This window comes from Oncorhynchus nerka, linkage group LG9b (assembly GCF_034236695.1).
Source record: "Oncorhynchus nerka isolate Pitt River linkage group LG9b, Oner_Uvic_2.0, whole genome shotgun sequence".
In the NCBI taxonomy this organism is placed as follows: domain Eukaryota; kingdom Metazoa; phylum Chordata; class Actinopteri; order Salmoniformes; family Salmonidae; genus Oncorhynchus; species Oncorhynchus nerka.
The window spans coordinates 15,867,106-15,885,444 of NC_088424.1; the positions used below are offsets into that span (position 1 = coordinate 15,867,106).

Consider the following 18,339-nt stretch of genomic DNA (forward strand, 5'->3'; position numbering starts at 1 on the left):
CTGACGAAACCAAAGGGAATTGGGTTATTCCCAATCAGATCAAAACATACAATTATGAATAAGTGTAGTCGCCAACCCACTGACATGTCCACTTTACTAAAGTAGGCAATCAATGCGAAGGCAACAACCCATGTTACACTGTAGATATAGCAAAATCCTCATTAGCTGTGAATTGGCCATATTAATTAAGCCTTCCAGCGACAGCAGAGGGAAATTAAGTATGCCTATGTCTGATCTTCTACAGAGTAGGCCTATGGCAAGTGTCTAATATTGGAACACGAGACAACTTAACCAGATTTTGTCTGGTTGTAATCTCTCATTGCATCGATTTTCTTGTAACTACATCCTCAGGTGTCAGGTCATGACAAACTGCTGTTTCCCCAAACACAGATATCGTAGACTGCTGTTCTACTAACCACTCTGTGGAATTGGCCAGCCTTCTGCACTCCTGTGCCAAGCAATGGGTTTTTTACTTTAGTAGGGGTGTGGCTCCATGTCTAAGACTGAGGTACCCACCTTGGCTTCTGAAATTAGAAATCAATCGCAGCCCATTAGCAGATTATTAAGTATCCTCAACCCCCTCACCCCTTCCTTTTCCCTTCTGTCTCACATCTATCCCCCCATCCCTCGCTCCTTCTCATGGCCAGGCTCCAGCTCATTTATCCTGAGTGTAAAAAACCTGTCTCATGCCCAGGTCTGGATGTGGGTCTGGGCCTCGCTGGGCCTGCCCAGCTGGCTGTGGCTGAGAAATGGCTGCATCTCGGACTCTCTGCTCCAGTGCACCCAGGCAGGCACGGGACCAGGCCACCTGCTGGGGCCTCAGGGCCTCAGTCTAACAGCGGTCTGATCAGCCGCGGGGAGGGAGATGGATGGGGCTGGGGCCAGCACACACACACACACAGGCATACACACACACACACGCCAAGGAGTCCGCTGTCACAGCTACTGCACGGCAGTCTATCTCATAATGAAGAGAGAGTGGGCCGAGACCTGATAGTGGGTGTCTATTGGGAAAATGAGCGGGGTGAGAGAAGAGAGGGGAGTGGGGAGGGGTTGACGGACTATGAAACAGTAGCACTATACATCAAGTAAGGTATATTGGGGTCGGTTCTAATTGTTGTAATTCAGCTACAGTCTACGACCACCTGAGCTGTTTCAATAAACTGTATATGACAACCTATACATTCAGCTCTTTAGGTCGAAACCTAGCTTTTAAAATCCCTTTCAACATCATTCACACAAGCCCGGAGTACCCTGCGCATACCTAATCATTCTTTCTTCTGATTAACGATGTCTGTTTATTCAATGGAGGGATCTAATTTCAATCCATTAGGCTTCCATTCAGGCACGTCTCAAGTATTTGCCATTCAACATGCCTGTCTATGAATGAGATGACAGAGCAGTCTGTAATTCCCATTTTTCTTGTTTTCCATTTGCTAATGTTGGATTTATTAACATTCTGTCTCTAATAGCATTCCACTTCAGAATCGTGACATGAAAAGCAATTAGCACTCCCTCCATAATAGCCATTTCAGAATTTGCTGTCATTGTCCCATTCTCTCCTCCTAAAAAAAAACATATATATTAATTTGTGGATTACTTTGATAATCATTTTTTACAATGACATCTATTTTGATTTGTTACAACTTTGTCTGAAAAGTGGGGCTGGGTGTGTCCATTCAACTGATGATTGCTGTTGAATAAATATTTGTGTAGTTAAATCTGTTTCAGAAAGTATTGTTTTAGTTGAAAATAATTCCTCTATTTGTATGTGTTCTTCTATTTCAGATAATGGACACACATAAACACACACACACACACACACAGCAGACCCAGCATTGCTAAGGACAGCCAATAAGGATGAAGACAGCACGACAGGGATGATGACCTCACTTTGCGGTACACACAGGACATAGGAACCGAATGCGTGTTTTCTTGCCTTTGTTTCCCTCTCTGTATAGCTACCACTTGTATATTGTGATGACGAGTATGTGTCCGAGTTTGTAAGCAGTAACTTTCTGACAACTATTGTACTAAAAATGCACTCAATAAACGCCTTGGAAAGAGAGTAAATCACCGGCGGTCCCAGACTCTGAAAGATTATGATTATTCTTGTTTTTTCCCCACTTCAATAACACAACAGAGAAGTCTGAAAAGATGAAGTACAATGCTTTGGTGAATAATGGGGGGGGGGGTGGAATAAGCATTTCTTGTCACTCACACACACACACACTCCTGTCACCATGGCACCGCTGTAAAAAGCCATCAAGTCGCTAATAAACGAGACGTCACTCTAAATTAACAGAAACTTCCTAAGAAATCAACACTGAGCGTTGCCAAGAAAAATGACAATATTTAGACAAACTAGCGTAAAATAGCCTCTCCCGCTCTCCCTACTCACACCCACTCTGTAGTGTGTGTTGGCAGAGACTGGATCCTGTCGGGCTCCAACACAGATGAATGTGTTGTACTACTGTAATGATATGGTTAATGAAGTGTTTTATTGGTTGGTAATTGATTGATAATATCCTGTTAGATATTAGTAGAGATTATTTTGCCAAGAAAGGAAGAACAATTGAGAAAGGGTGTGTAAAAGCGACCTGTTACATGATGAGGCATTGAAGAAATCATTTCATTCCAAAATGTACTGACAATAGCTTTTGTTCTGTACAACGTAAAGGGATAGTTCCCCATTATGTAATAATTACATAATGTTTTTTTTACCCTGTTAGCACAAATCCCATTCAAGGGGAATGGATATTAGCATTTATTTTATTCGGGTTGAAAATGGCAGATCTGTGCACTGATAAATGCCTAAATTGGAACGCAGTGGCTGTACAGTAATACTGTATGCTATACATGACGTCAGAGCTCTGCGCTTCACAGCGCTGTTTGGGTTTTGACTGACAGCCGTTCTGAACTTAAGCACCTCGCACGACAAGAAGGTGCCCCCATCCCTCCCGCTAATTGGGTAACTTTTGCAGATTTTGGGTTGTCTGAGTGAGGGAAATGCTGTAAATTAAGAGGACTGTATTTTGACAGATGACACATTGAGGATTATAATCAATACCACTTTGATGTCATACAAGCAGGCCAAACACTGTGAGTCCAAATGTGCATTTCACATTTCCATATCATAAAACTCATGTCATGTACAGTGTCAACATTTATGATCTATGTGTGATGTACAGTTACAAGATGACATGGCGTCAAACCATGAACGTGCCGTCCTTGGCCAGCTCTCCCGCTATCTCTCTCAGAATGACCTTCTTGATCCAAATCAGTCAGGTTTCAAGACTAGTCATTCAACTGAGACTGCTCTTCTCTGTATCACGGAGGCCCTCCGCACTGCTAAAGCTAACTCTCTCTCCTCTGCTCTCATCCTTCTAGACCTATCGGCTGCCTTCGATACTGTGAACCATCAGATCCTCCTCTCCACCCTCTCCGAGTTGGGCATCTCCGGCGCGGCCCACGCTTGGATTGCGTCCTACCTGACAGGTCGCTCCTACCAGGTGGCGTGGTGAGAATCTGTCTCCTCACCATGCGCTCTCACCACTGGCGTCCCCCAGGGCTCTGTTCTAGGCCCTCTCCTATTCTCGCTATACACCAAGTCACTTGGCTCTGTCATAACCTCACATGGTCTCTCCTATCATTGCTATGCAGACGACACACAATTAATCTTCTCCTTTCCCCCTTCTGATGACCAGGTGGCGAAACGCATCTCTGCATGTCTGGCAGACATATCAGTGTGGATGACGGATCACCACCTCAAGCTGAACCTCGGCAAGACGGAGCTGCTCTTCCTCCGGGGGAAGGACTGCCCGTTCCATGATCTTGCCATCACGGTTGACAACTCCATTGTGTCCTCCTCCCAGAGCGCTAAGAACCTTGGCGTGATCCTGGACAACACCCTGTCGTTCTCAACTAACATCAAGGCGGTGGCCCGTTCTTGTAGGTTCATGCTCTACAACATCCGCAGAGTACGACCCTGCCTCACACAGGAAGCAGCGCAGGTCCTAATCCAGGCACTTGTCATCTCCCGTCTGGATTACTGCAACTCGCTGTTGGCTGGGCTCCCTGCCTGTGCCATTAAACCCCTACAACTCATCCAGAACGCCGCAGCCCGTCTGGTGTTCAACCTTCCCAAGTTCTCTCACGTCACCCCGCTCCTCCGCTCTCTCCACTGGCTTCCAGTTGAAGCTCGCATCCGCTACAAGACCATGGTGCTTGCCTACGGAGCTGTGAGGGAACGGCACCTCAGTACCTCCAGGCTCTGATCAGGCCCTACACCCAAACAAGGGCACTGCGTTCATCCACCTCTGGCCTGCTCGCCTCCCTACCACTGAGGAAGTACAGTTCCCGCGCAGCCCAGTCAAAACTGTTCGCTGCTCTGGCCCCCCAATGGTGGAACAAACTCCCTCACGACGCCAGGACAGCGGAGTCAATCACCACCTTCCGGAGACACCTGAAACCCCACCTCTTTCAGGAATACCTAGGATAGGATAAAGTAATCCTTCTCACCCCCTCCCCCCTTAAAAGATTTAGATGCACTATTGTAAAGTGGCTGTTCCACTGGATGTCTTAAGGTGAACGCACCAATTTGTAAGTCGCTCTGGATAAGAGCGTCTGCTAAATGACTTAAATGTTAAATGTAAATGTAAACCCTGGGTTGTTCTGAACAGACTGAGCCTGTTTGTCTGTTGTGAAGAGAATTTGCAGTGGCACGCACACCTGAAGGCACTCATGACTCCTTTCTATGCACACCAAAATTATGATTTGTTTCCCGGAATTGCATTGAGAAAGCCTAACTGTAATATTGTATATTTTAAGCTAGACATGTTGGCAATAGAACAAGCTTTCAAATGATGCCCACCTGACCCAGATGGCGATTTATAATGGACCGTTTTTAAATTGCGTAGACAACAACAGTAATTGCGTGATGGCGTGATGCAGGGCTGTGTTCTAAACAAAAACAACTACAAGTGTGCTTGCTCTAGTCCCTCATCGGCACAGCTAAAAGAGCTCCAAAAAGCACCTTATAGTTGAAGACTCTTCTTTGAGTCATAAAAGTGCATTGAAATTACTTTTGAATTTTGGAGAGATGTGTGTCCACTTGGAGACACCAGTTAATCCTCTCACTCAAACCCTTATGTTGCACCTACCCCACATGTTCCAGGAATATTCTTATCATGTTACTGAATGTATCCACAGTTTTTTCAGATTTCATTATCAACAAATGTGTTGAGAAGTTCAGTAAATGTAACATGCACATAAAATCAACATTGTAGTGTTTGGATTCAGGCTTGTGTCAGGTGAACTGTTGTGTCCTCAACTTTGGTCTAATCATTTTCCCATAATCTTCAAACTGTTACCTTTACAATTGCTACCATGGATATGCATATGATTTTTGTATTCTGTATTCTGTAAAAAACATTTCAATTTAGCCCTATCCATATACGCCAATTCCCACCAGTGTAAAGGGTTAAAGAGGATTGTGCCGGCTAACACAATATCAAAGCCACTTGCTACTTTGAACCTAAAATATCACAACAGTAATCCTGAAGGGATTCAATCCGATCACGTTTTAAAGGCAATGTTCCCGCATTCGCGGAGACCACATTCACAGTAATACGCTGCATTTGTCAGCTCAATCGGAAATTACCTTTAAATGGCACAGGAGCCAGGGGGGAAATACAAAGATCCAGTATCAAAAGAAAATTGGAGGCCCCACAGCCTTCAATGTTGTGATGCAATAATATTGGCGAAATGTATTGCTCATCAAATGAGAAAGGTCCTACCGGACATTATTTTTCACGATCAGACAGGAGTCTTGAAAGGAAGATATATTGATATATTGGAGACAATATTAGACAACTACTAGAAATAATGGTACACTATGGTACTATAGGGAAACCAGGTATAGTCTTTACGGCAGATTTTGAGAAAGCCTTTGATACAGTAGGTCTAGAATCTGCTCATAAGGGCCTGGATTTCTTCAGCTCCGAGAAGTTGTAAAATAGATAGTATGTTTAAACAACGGAGAGGGATACATCTGTCCATCTACGGGCGAATTCCCTATCGCAGTTTTACGTACAGTTGAAGTCGGAAGTTTACATACACCTTAGCCAAATACATTTAAACACAGTTTTTCACAATTCCTGACATTTAATCCTAGTATATATATATATATATATATATATATATATATATATACATTGTGGACCCCCAGGTAGAGTAGCTAAATAAACAAAAGTATCATCGCAGCTCTGCCACAAAAATGGAAGAGGCAATTACTGAAAAGAGAAAGGAACGAATTAGTTTGCCTGGCAGTCAAAGACCATGCATGGCTTAAAAAATGACTAGTATAAATCGTCAAATGTAAAAGGTCGAGAGGTTTGACAACTATACGGATCAGATTTTTACGTCCCAATACCATCTCATCGGGTTTGTGAACTGACATGTAAAACAACACTTGACGCGTCAATACGTTCTTTTCAATTTCAACTATTATTTAACATTTATTGCCACAAAACGAATGCTCAATATATGGGGCATTGAATAGTCAGCCACGTAGAGACTGCAAAGAAGAAACAGAATCAATAGATCATATCTTTTGGTACTGTCTGTCGGTGGCTCGCTTTTGGAGTCAGGTCCAGGAATGGTTGTTGAGTCATAATGTCTGTGTTCAGATGGACCTACAAAACTGGCTCATATTATTCCCGAACCATACGATGTCACCTCAGACAGTTATCCAAAGCGTCCTCCCACTCCTTTCCCAAGGCTGTGATTGGCTAAGAATCTGAAGAGGTTAGAATTGCTTCACTTCATCATATGGCAGGATATAACCCATCCTCTAACATGAACACCACCCATCTCTCACAGGAAATATCTAGACTCATTGCAAGGTCACATGGGCCGCTTAATTGAAGTTTTAGAGCTCAACTAATAGTCAATCAAACAAGTTTCATGGCTTTTTCTATGGGTAAATGCTTTGTGAGGAATGGCTTTTCGGAAGCCTTTGTTTTTTAATTGATACTTTTTTTATTGTAGTAATTAAAGTGAGAGAGACGTAGAGACATAAGCACCCAACACAACGAAGAATACATTACATTAGATGTGCTTCAATGGCTTTTGTATGTGTGTGTGCGTGTGTGCTTGCTTGTGAGACGAATGGGGTGCTGACGCATATTCTTCTTCCTTTGTCAGAAAACTGCAGTTGGTCTCATCTGGGTCGTGTTCATTATGTGCAAAACGAGAGAAAAAAACTGACTGGAACAGGAGGGATACCTGAAGATGGCCAATAAGAAACGATAGTTTCTGTTTTCCATTTCAAAACCTTTGTTACGGTGTGCCCAAATGAATATGACCAAATATCTTTAGTCAGATCCAGAGTCATCGATATACTGTATGTGTTCTTGAAGGAATGAGAAGGTTTAGCAGATTCATACTGTGCTGTAACCTCTTAAATCAATATCAGGCATATGCAGCTATTAGTTTGATGAGACAGAGTACATAAGAGCTAATGTTGCATTTGTGCACAAAACCAATATTTAAAAAAATTCAACTAACATGACAAATCTGTTTTGCTGTATTGTCGATAGCTACTTTATTGTGGCAAAATGTACATACTTTATGACTGAGATATGCCGTTGCCCCCCCCTAACTATCTTAAGTTGAATGCGCTAACTGTAAGTCGCTCTGGATAAGAGCATCAGATAAATGACAAAAATGTGAATGTAAATGCTTGTGTGTGCTTGTGTGTGCTTGTGTGTTGTGTCTTTGAGAAATGTATTTGATCTGTGCCCGAGAGTTTATCCACAAGTGAAGGAGTCAGCTCTACTCTATTCAGTATTAAAGTCACTGGGAGGAAGTTGGAAAAAGTGACTTCTCAGCAGCGAATCTTTGCCTTAATCAATATTCCCTGCGCAATCACCTGAAAAATAAGGGATTGCTGCCCAGCGGTGGCGGTGCACTCCTGCAGAGAGGAGGAGTGAGAGGGACAGAGAAAGAGCGGGAGGGAGAGAGGGAGAGAAAGAGAAAACGAGAGAGAAAAATAAGAGTAAAGAGTAAAAAAAACAGAACAAGGAGAATGAGAAAGAAGAGAGAGCGAGAGCGTGGATTTTAACTACACACATGGGAGAGAAGCAGCAAAGAGAGTTAAATACAGAGAGAGAGAGCGAGAGAGAAAGAGGGTAGATGAAAATGCATAGATGGGAGAGGCACTAGAGAGACGCAGAGAGAAAGGAAGAGAGACTTCCCACAATGCCTTTATCCCGCGGTTCCATCAAAGCCACAACTTCTTTACATAACATACGTTATGATCAAGGTATCAGTGTATCCATAGCGAATGGTGTGTTGTCCCCGGTGACCTCACCAACCCCTGCTGGGCAGCTGCTGGGGCTCCCTGAGCTGTTGGCATATTTTTATTACAGTAGTAGGATGTAAATGTGCTTTGGCTTGCTGTAGAAAGTGTTACTGTGTTTGTAGAATGATCTCTATCCTCCATGCTCCTTCACACTGGTTCAGAGTACCTCTTAAAGCTTCACTGGCTGTAACTCAGTGTTGCTATACCGTATCATGCGTTATTCTGTTTTGTGTGTGTGTGTGTGTGTGTGTGTGTGTGTGTGTGTGTGTGTGTGTGTGTGTGTGTGAGGTAGGGATCATGAGTGTATGCTTGTGTGCCTGTGCTTGTTTGCATCTGTATGTGTCTGAGTGTCTGTTTTTCCTTTACTACTGTCGTGTCTTTACTATCATTAACTGAAGACTTATAGTTTTTATCAAAGATTCTCTGTAATTAGCATTTTGTGATTAACTAATCAGGCAAATGTAATTAAATAGGAAGTCGGGGCACAAAGGAAAATATTCAGATTACAAAGTTATAATTTTCCTAACATAACTTTTCAGATATTTTAATATCTGATCAATTAGTCTTCTGATTAATTACTTATTCTTTATTTTACCTCACGTTAGTCTCATTCCAAACGTCATAAATTGTTGGTTATCTGCACGAACCCAGTCTTCACTATGAGTCGTCCATACATCAATTGTCTAAAATAATTGATTTACTAACTAAGTAATTCACAGAAATGCATAAACAAACAGTAGATAGTTACAAGGAAATGATAACGGAGTTTCCCTAGTGGGATAAACCGGTATCGTGGCTTGGTGGACAAAAGGGAAAGTGGGGGTCGACTAAGAAGTCACTACAAAGTTGATAATTATAACAATTGAAATGTTCATCCTTTGCACATGAACGCTCTCACTCATTCGGGAACAATTGCAATCAATATATATATTTACGCTCAGTGTGTCCTCGGGATCTCTGTTGAAAAGTTTGTTTCTGTTGGAGAGTCTGTCCGCCCTCTCTCTCTTTCTCTCTGTTGTGGTTAGAATGGATAGTGACATTCATTCATGTCATTATAGAATAGCTGTTTCGGCGGTTGTCGGTCTTCGCGTTCAATGATATCGAATTCCTAGCTGCAGACTAGTAATTAATATCAAAGACTTGTTCTTAATCTGTCGGTAACAATAGTCTAAGAGTTTAACCACATTGTATGGTTAAAAGCTTCAGCCATCTACTCAAACCTTGGCCCTCTCGTTATCGAGGAATGCTGGTTTGCAACCTTTGTCCTCTCGTAATTGAGAGAAACATAGTCTGTTGAGAAATTCTCAAGGTGGGGGTTTTATTCAGAAGAGCAGAAAAAGGCTGTCTCATGACGCCAGATCCTAACTGTGCTCATGGGCGGTCCTCTGATTTAGTTCAACTCCAAAGGGAATTGGAGTTTCCTATATTAAACAGACCAAAATCACATTACACAATTTCACAAACAGTATCATCCTCACTCATTCATCTTATACAACAATTAGATGCTATTATATAAACAGCGTTATGGTAATGTGGCCGTATTGTCTCCCATTAGTTTCACAGAATTGGACCAAATGGACAAGTTCGTAGCTGGATTCTTCACCAATCTTTTATACCTTCTCCAGAACATAAATGTTGTTCGGACCTCAAGTTCTGTGAGGTGAAAGAAATTCCCTTGTTCTCTCTATGGAAACTCACTTTTTCTCTATACTGTGGCCATGAGGAGATAATCTCCTCAGGAATTTACAACCAGCAGCATGTGTGTAGGAGACAGAGAGAGGAGGATGGTACTCGCTGTACCCAAAGAGGGCAACGTCATGACACTCCCCATCTGTCCGTGGTCCTTCTGAAACCAACCTGGTCACCCTTGTATACTCTTTAAACTCAGCAGAGATATAATGGCCTCGGAAGCGACTGATTAGGTCAGGCAGATGACTGAACAGTGTAATTTGTTGTCTATTTATTATATACAGTTGAAGTTTACATACACCTTAGCCAAATACATAGTAAAAATTCCCTGTCTTATGTCAGTTAGGATCACCACATTATTTTAAGAATATGAAATGTCAGAATAATAGTAGAGAGAATGATTTATTTCAGATTTGATTTCTTTCATCACATTCCCAGTGGGTCCGAAGTTTACATACACTCAATTAGTATTTGGCAGCGTTGCCTTTAAATTGTTTATCTTGGGTCAAATGTTTCGGGTAGCCTTTCATAAGCTTCCCACAATAAGTTGGGTGAATTTTGGCCAATTGTTCCTGACAGAACTGGTTTAACTGAGTCAGGTTTGTATGCCTCCTTGCTCGCACACGCTTTTTCAGTTCTGCCCACAAATTTTATATGGGATTGAGGTCAGGGCTTTGTGAAGGCCACTCCAATACCTTGACTTTGTTGTCCTGCCACAACTTTGAAAGTATACTTGGGGTCAATGTCCATTTGGAAGACCCATTTGCGACCAAGCTTTAACTTCCTGACTGATGTTTTGAGATGTTGCTTCAATTTATCCACGTAATTTTCCCCCCTCATGATGCCATCTATTTTGTGAAGTGCACCAGTCCCTCTTGCAGCAAAGCACCCCTGCAACATGTTGTTGCCACCCCCGTCCTTCACGTTTGGGATGGTGTTCTTCGGCTTGCAAGCCTCCCCATTTTTCCTCCAAACATAACGATGGTCATTATGTCCAAACAGTTCTATTTTTGTTTCATCAGACCAAAGGACATTTCTCCAAAAAGTACAATCTTTGTCCCCATGTGCAGCTGCAAACCGTAATCTGGCTTTTTTATGGCGGTTTTGGAGAGTGGCCTTTCAGGTTATGTCGGTATAGGACCTATTTTACTGTGGATATAGATAATTCTGTACCTGTTTCCTCCAGCATCTTCACTAGGTCCTTTGCTGTTGTTCTGGGATTGAATTGCACTTTTCGCACCAAAGTAGGTTCATCTCTAGGAGACAGAACACGTCTCCTTCCTGAGCAGTATGACAGCTGCATGGTCCCATGGTGTTTATACATACTTGCGTACTATTGTTTGTGGTACCTTCAGGCATTTGGAAATTGCTCCCAAGGATGATCCAGACTTGTGGAGGTCTACAATTTTTTCTAGGCTGACTTCTTTTGATTTTCCCATGATGTCAAGCAAAGAGGCACTGAGTTTGAAGGTAGGCCTTGAAATACATCCACAAGTACACCTCCAATTGACTCAAATTATGTCAATTAGCCTGAGTCAGAAGAGTCTAAAGCCATGACATAATTTTCTGGAATTTTCCAAGCTGTTTAAAGGGCTGTCAACTTAGTGTATGTACATTTCTGACCCACTGGAATTGTGATACAGTGAATTATAAGTGAAATAATCTGTCTGTAAACAATTGTTGAAAAGATTACTTGTGTTATGCACAAAGTAGATGTCCTAATCAACTTGCCAAAACTATAGTTTGTTAACAAGAAATTTGTGGAGTGGTTGAAAATCAAGTTTTAATGACTGTATGTAAACTTCCGACTTCAACTGTACTTTCTATCTAGTTTTAGATGTTCAAGAGAGCCCTGTAGTGTTCGTTTCTTAACCCAATAATCATTGTATTTGTATTTTTTACAAAAGCCTCCCACTGGCCGGATTGAATTGTCTTTCGGGTTTGCGCACTGCTGATATACAATGCATGCTCAGTCCCCTCCTCTACTCCCTGTTCACTCATGACTTCATGGACAGGTATGACTCCAACACCATCATTAAGTTTGATAATGACACAACAGTGGTAGGCATAACCACCAACTACAATGAGACAGCCTATAGTGAGGAGGTCAGAGACCTGACCGTGTGGTACAAGGACAACAACCTCTCCCTCAACGTGATCAAGACAAAGGAGATGATTGTGGACAACAGAAAAAGGAAGACCGAGCTCTCCCCCATTCATTTACATTTACATTTAAGTCATTTAGCAGACGCTCTTATCCAGAGCGACTTACAAATTGGTGCGTTCACCTTAAGACATCCAGTGGAACAGCCACTTTACAATAGTGCATCTAAATCTTTTAAGGGGGGTGAGAAGGATTACTTTATCCTATCCTAGGTATTCCTGAAAGAGGTGGGGTTTCAGGTGTCTCCGGAAGGTGGTGATTGACTCCGCTGTCCTGGCGTCGTGAGGGATTTTGTTCCACCATTGGGGGGCCAGAGCAGCGAACAGTTTTGACCGGGCTGCGCGGGAACTGTACTTCCTCAGTGGTAGGGAGGCGAGCAGGCCAGAGGTGGATGAACGCAGTGCCCTTGTTTGGGTGTAGGGCCTGATCAGAGCCTGGAGGTACTGAGGTGCCGTTCCCCTCACAGCTCCGTAGGCAAGCACCATGGTCTTGTAGCGGATGCGAGCTTCAACTGGAAGCCAGTGGAGAGAGCGGAGGAGCGGGGTGACGTGAGAGAACTTGGGAAGGTTGAACACCAGACGGGCTGCGGCGTTCTGGATGAGTTGTAGGGGTTTAATGGCACAGGCAGGGAGCCCAGCCAACAGCGAGTTGCAGTAATCCAGACGGGAGATGACAAGTGCCTGGATTAGGACCTGCGCTGCTTCCTGTGTGAGGCAGGGTCGTACTCTGCGGATGTTGTAGAGCATGAACCTACAAGAACGGGCCACCGCCTTGATGTTAGTTGAGAACGACAGGGTGTTGTCCAGGATCACGCCAAGGTTCTTAGCGCTCTGGGAGGAGGACACAATGGAGTTGTCAACCGTGATGGCGAGATCATGGAACGGGCAGTCCTTCCCCGGGAGGAAGAGCAGCTCCGTCTTGCCGAGGTTCAGCTTGAGGTGGTGATCCGTCATCCACACTGATATGTCTGCCAGACATGCAGAGATGCGATTCGCCACCTGGTCATCAGAAGGGGGAAAGGAGAAGATTAATTGTGTGTCGTCTGCATAGTAATGATAGGAGAGACCATGTGAGGTTATGACAGAGCCAAGTGACTTGGTGTATAGCGAGAATAGGAGAGGGCCTAGAACAGAGCCCTGGGGGACGCCAGTGGTGAGAGCGCGTGGTGAGGAGACAGATTCTCGCCACGCCACCTGGTAGGAGCGACCTGTCAGGTAGGACGCAATCCAAGCGTGGGCCGCGCCGGAGATGCCCAACTTGGAGAGGGTGGAGAGGAGGATCTGATGGTTCACAGTATCGAAGGCAGCCGATAGGTCTAGAAGGATGAGAGCAGAGGAGAGAGAGTTAGCTTTAGCAGTGCGGAGGGCCTCCGTGATACAGAGAAGAGCAGTCTCAGTTGAATGACTAGTCTTGAAACCTGACTGATTTGGATCAAGAAGGTCATTCTGAGAGAGATAGCGGGAGAGCTGGCCAAGGACGGCACGTTCAAGAGTTTTGGAGAGAAACTTTCTCATCGGCGGGGCTGTAGTGGAGCAGGTTGAGAGCTTCATGTTCCTTGGTGTCCACATCACCAACAAACTAACATGGTCCAAGCACACCAAGACAGTCGAGAAGAGGGCAGGACAAAACATGTTCCTCCTCCGGAGACTGAAAAGATTTGGCATGGGTCCTTACAGGTTTTGCAGCTACATCATCGAGAGCATCCTGACGGGTTGCATCACTGCCTGGTATAGCAACTGCTCGGCCTCCAACCGCAAGACACTACAGAGGGTAGTGCGTATGGCCTAGTACATCACCGGGGCCAAGCTTCCTGCCATCCGGGACCTCTTTACCAGGTGTTGTCAGAGGAAGGCCCTAAAAATTGTCAAGTGACTCCAGCCACCCTGCTCTCTCTGCTACCAGTCTAGGTCTAAGAGGCTTCTAAACAGCTTCTACCACCAAGCCTGAACAGCTAATCAAATGACTACTCAGACCATTTGCATTGCCCCCCTCCCCCCCTTTTACACTGCTGCAACTCTCTGTTATTATCTATGCATAGTCACTTTAATAACTCTACCTACATGTACATATTACCTCAATTACCTCGACACCATTGCCCCTGCACATTGACTCTGTACCGGTACCTCCTGTATATAGCCTCACTATTGTTATTTACTGCTGATCTTTAATTATTTGTTAGTCTTATCTCTTACATTTTTTGAGGGGGGGTATTTTTTTGAACTGCGTCGTTGGGTAAGGGCTTGCAAGTAGGCATTTCACTGTAAGGTCTACACCCGTTGTATTCGGCGCATGTGACAAATACAATTGGATTTGATTTGAACATGATGCTATTTGGGATGTCCTGTGACTCATGATGTGTTTGGATGCTGTGTGGTCCGGCTAAGGAGGTATTAACCATCAGCCTTTTGGGGATTTTGTTTCCCTTGACGATCGCTTGTTTATTTGTGGCTTAAGTGATAATTACTGCCCACAAATGAAAGACAAATTACATGTTTTCATCTCTCTTTTCAAAGAGTCTTCCAAGAGTAACCTTGGAGGTAGAATGTGGTTTATGCTCCTCACTTTAACGCTGTATTGTCTATTATCAGAGATAGATTTTTGGCTTTATTTGGTGCACTGTATAGTTAATAATGAGCTATAATACATTTGGTGCCGAGAAATACTCATTTCGTTTACCAAGACGGCTGTTGCAGGATTTTAATTGTAGCTTCCGTAATGGTGAAGATGTGTCTCCCTTTTTGAAGCACAGCGCCTGGGTCAAATGAGATTTCACGTCCCAGAGGAGTTCATCAAATTTAATTATGATACATATAATTACCAAAAGCAATCTTGTGTGGGTTTGGAATAATCATTTCAGAGGGCGATGTTGGCACCTGCAGGGGTAAGGCATAATTTAGAGAGAGTGGAGGAGGGAGTGAGAGAGAGGGAGAGAGGGAGGGCGAAAGAGAGACAGAGGGGGGAGAAAGAGAGGGAGAGAGGGGGGGGTGAGAGAGGAGCAGAGTACTCTCCTGGGAAAACTGGTAGTTGCTCCATGATGATCTGTCATTTGTCACTCAGAAAGTCATATTTTGAAGCTAAAAGATGGAGTCTCAAGGTCAATCTATTGTTCACACATTCTATTCTTCATTGTTCTGCACGTGCCTGCTGAATATAGCCTATAGAAAAGTCTCGACGGAGATACATACTTGTAGGTTCTGACCATACAAACACAACAAAAGCATATCTCCAGATGGTTATAAATGTAGGAAAAAAGCAATATTGCTAAACGTTTGTGAAATGTCCTTGATGGGATTTGCAGATGTGCAGCAGTGGTGTAGTTGTGAAGTGAGTAAGGAGAGCGATGAGAAGAGAGCTGGGTTATGACTGGGAGAAAGATCAAGGCCTGTAATTGGTTCATCTCCCATGGGGCGCACGGAGGGGGGACGTCACCCCCTCACCCCCCTTCTCACCCCCCACCCTCCTCCTCAATCCCCCCTGCTGGTAGTAATCCCTCATAGAGCTCCTTTCAGCTCCGCCCGCCTTCGATCCCCTCCGAAAATCTATGAAATATTTTCCCACAGAAATGAAGAGGAAAAATGGGAGTGATCTGATCTGTAGTCAAGGTCTTCTTAATTAGAGAGAAAGTCCTCCTTTGTTTTTGAAAAGCCAGAGAAAGAGGAGGAGGAGGAGAAGGTGGAACAATGGAAGGCTCAAGGTCACCTCCTTCCTACTACCTGACTTCAAACGGAACCTTAGAACCCGTGGAACATCAGAACATTCTTTGGTAAAATTCTGCAACTAACTGTGTGACATCGTTCAGTGTTCCGCAGAAGCCTCTGACACACCCCTCCACGCCAAAACATAAAAGCCTTCATTTTGTCGCCCTGCTGTCTCATACTCAAGTGTCGTGAAGAGAGACATGCCACTGTGGTTTATCGTCCTTTTCCAACCTTCAAAGCGTCTCCGAAACGCCCAAATATTCCTGTCACCTCTCCCCATCTCAGCTCAACATCTCGGTTTGCCTTTATCTTCTCAAAGTGAAGACAGCAACACAAACCTTTCCCAACACCCTCGGCTATCTCTAATCTCCAGAATGCCCTTAACTTCTCTGACCACTCAGAGGAAGCGAGCCACGTCTCCTAGCTGAACATGAAAGACAATAGCAACCTTTCTCTCACTAATGAGGTCATAGAGATATGTAAATCCCTCCTGTCTGGCTCCTACCTACAGCTCTGATGTCAGAAGGGCATATCGGCAGATAGTTATCTGATGGGGGTGGAGTTATAACGGCCAGAGGCATCTAATTAGACCGTTTCCCATCCTTCATTAGTTCATCCTTCATTGTTCATCACATCAACTACTCAACAGAAGGTATACATTATCTAAACATTGTCTTATGAGATACAGTTGCATGCTAGAACGGTACACAATGTCAATCTAATATTGTATATCTGTCTGTGTTTTTTGTGCATCTGCGTTCTGCATGACCCAGAAATCATTTTCACAACAGGTTATTTCAACGGATTCAATTCAAATCATCATCATCATTATCATCATCATCATGATCATCATCCTCAAAGCTGTAGAGAGAAATCCCTTAAGGCTATCCGAAGACCATCGTTCCTATGAAGCCTTGGAGATACCTTACAGTATGTTTACGCTACTCCTTCAATGCAGCGATGCACAGTACAGTAAGCCAACACATGGAGAGGAAGCAGACACCCACTTATGACAGGGATGCTCAGCTCCTCCTAGACATGATAGGTACAGTATATGCATACTATTGCAAGCCTTCAGCTGCATAATGCTGTTCACAGTCAATGAGGAGAATGGGTACATGCACATGTTCTATTTGTTCTTGAACATAGTGTTGCAGAGGGTTCCTTGGGAGGGTACAGAACGCATTGTCTCTCCATTTGGTTGACTTAATGGGGATGGTGAGGAGAGAAAAAAAACTATGCAGGCAGGGAGATGATGTCAGGCAATGACAGCTCAGATCCCATCCCTCTGTGCTGTTATGTGTGTGCGTGAGGGGAGGTTGTGTGTGTATGGGGGTGGGGAGTGTAGGGTAGCTGTGTGGGTGTGCGTGTGCGTGCGTGTATCTTATGTAGTTGAGAGGAGCAGAAGGAAGAGAAAGGGGTTCAAGTATAAAATATGGGGGTGGGCTGGAAAACGTCCCTATCACTTGAGTTGATGAATGCCACTAGAAGCTGCCAAATGCTGTGATTACCGGGAGGAGGCCGCATGGGAAATCATTCTCATCTTGGGGACGTGAAGCTGACTCCCTGGAAACACTGGGTGACTTGAGGGGTCAAGACAGAGCTGTCTGCGGATACTGGGACCAGCTTCTTGAGGGGGTGTGTGGGGGGTTGAAGGTTGCCTCATAGTGTGTGTGTGTGTATCTTATGTGTGGATGCTTCACTGATGGGTGCAGAGTGTGGGTGAGCTGTAACTCAAGAGGTTGGATGGAGGACTGACCAAGTGCCTCTCTGGGGACAGCCAATCAGCTTCTAAAGACTGTGGAGAGAAATAGGAAAAGCACACGCACACTCTTGCCAGCTAGAGACCGACAGAGATACACAACACAGCTAACAGAGATGCACTACAGACAAGCAGAGATACACGACACGACCAAAAGTATGTGGACGTCTGCTCGTCGTACATTTCCTTCCAAAATCATGGGTGTTAATATGGAGTTGGTACCCCCCTTTGCTGCTATAACAGCCTCCACTCTTCTGGGAAGGCTTTCCACTAGATGTTGGAACATTGCTGCAGGGACTTGGTAACCATAATTGTTTTGGACAGGCAGCAGTCTGCATGTCTTCTCTCCTAACAGTTTTCCTATAACACCTCCATATAGCCCTCACGCCTCCTATGTCACTTACGGAAACTGCGCCAATGACTATCAATCTTTTCCTGGGGAGAGGGTGTATTGTTGTTCTAACTAAGCACTAGTACATCTGATTCAACAAATAAACAAATTATCAAGATTAATTGAATTAGATTGATTAGTTGAAATCAGATGTGATACTGCTGGGCTGTAGCAAAAATATGTATCCCTGAGGCTCAGGAATGAATGGACAAAAACTGGCTTATACCAGCTAAGTAAAGACATTGTGACAGAGAGAAAAAGCGAGAGAAA

The 18,339-nt window shown here is 44.0% G+C and overlaps 1 protein-coding gene across 2 annotated transcripts in view; it reads left to right on the plus strand.

Annotated features, from left to right (window-relative positions):
- Positions 1-2,073, plus strand: part of LOC115114339 (ephrin type-B receptor 1) — a 341,327-nt gene extending 339,254 nt beyond the window's left edge. For both annotated transcript variants that reach the window (XM_065013371.1, XM_065013372.1), the window contains exon 17: positions 1,789-2,073. The gene's annotated coding sequence lies outside the window, so the exon portion shown is untranslated. The remainder of the gene's footprint in view (positions 1-1,788) is intronic.
- Positions 2,074-18,339: the final 16,266 nt, after the last annotated feature.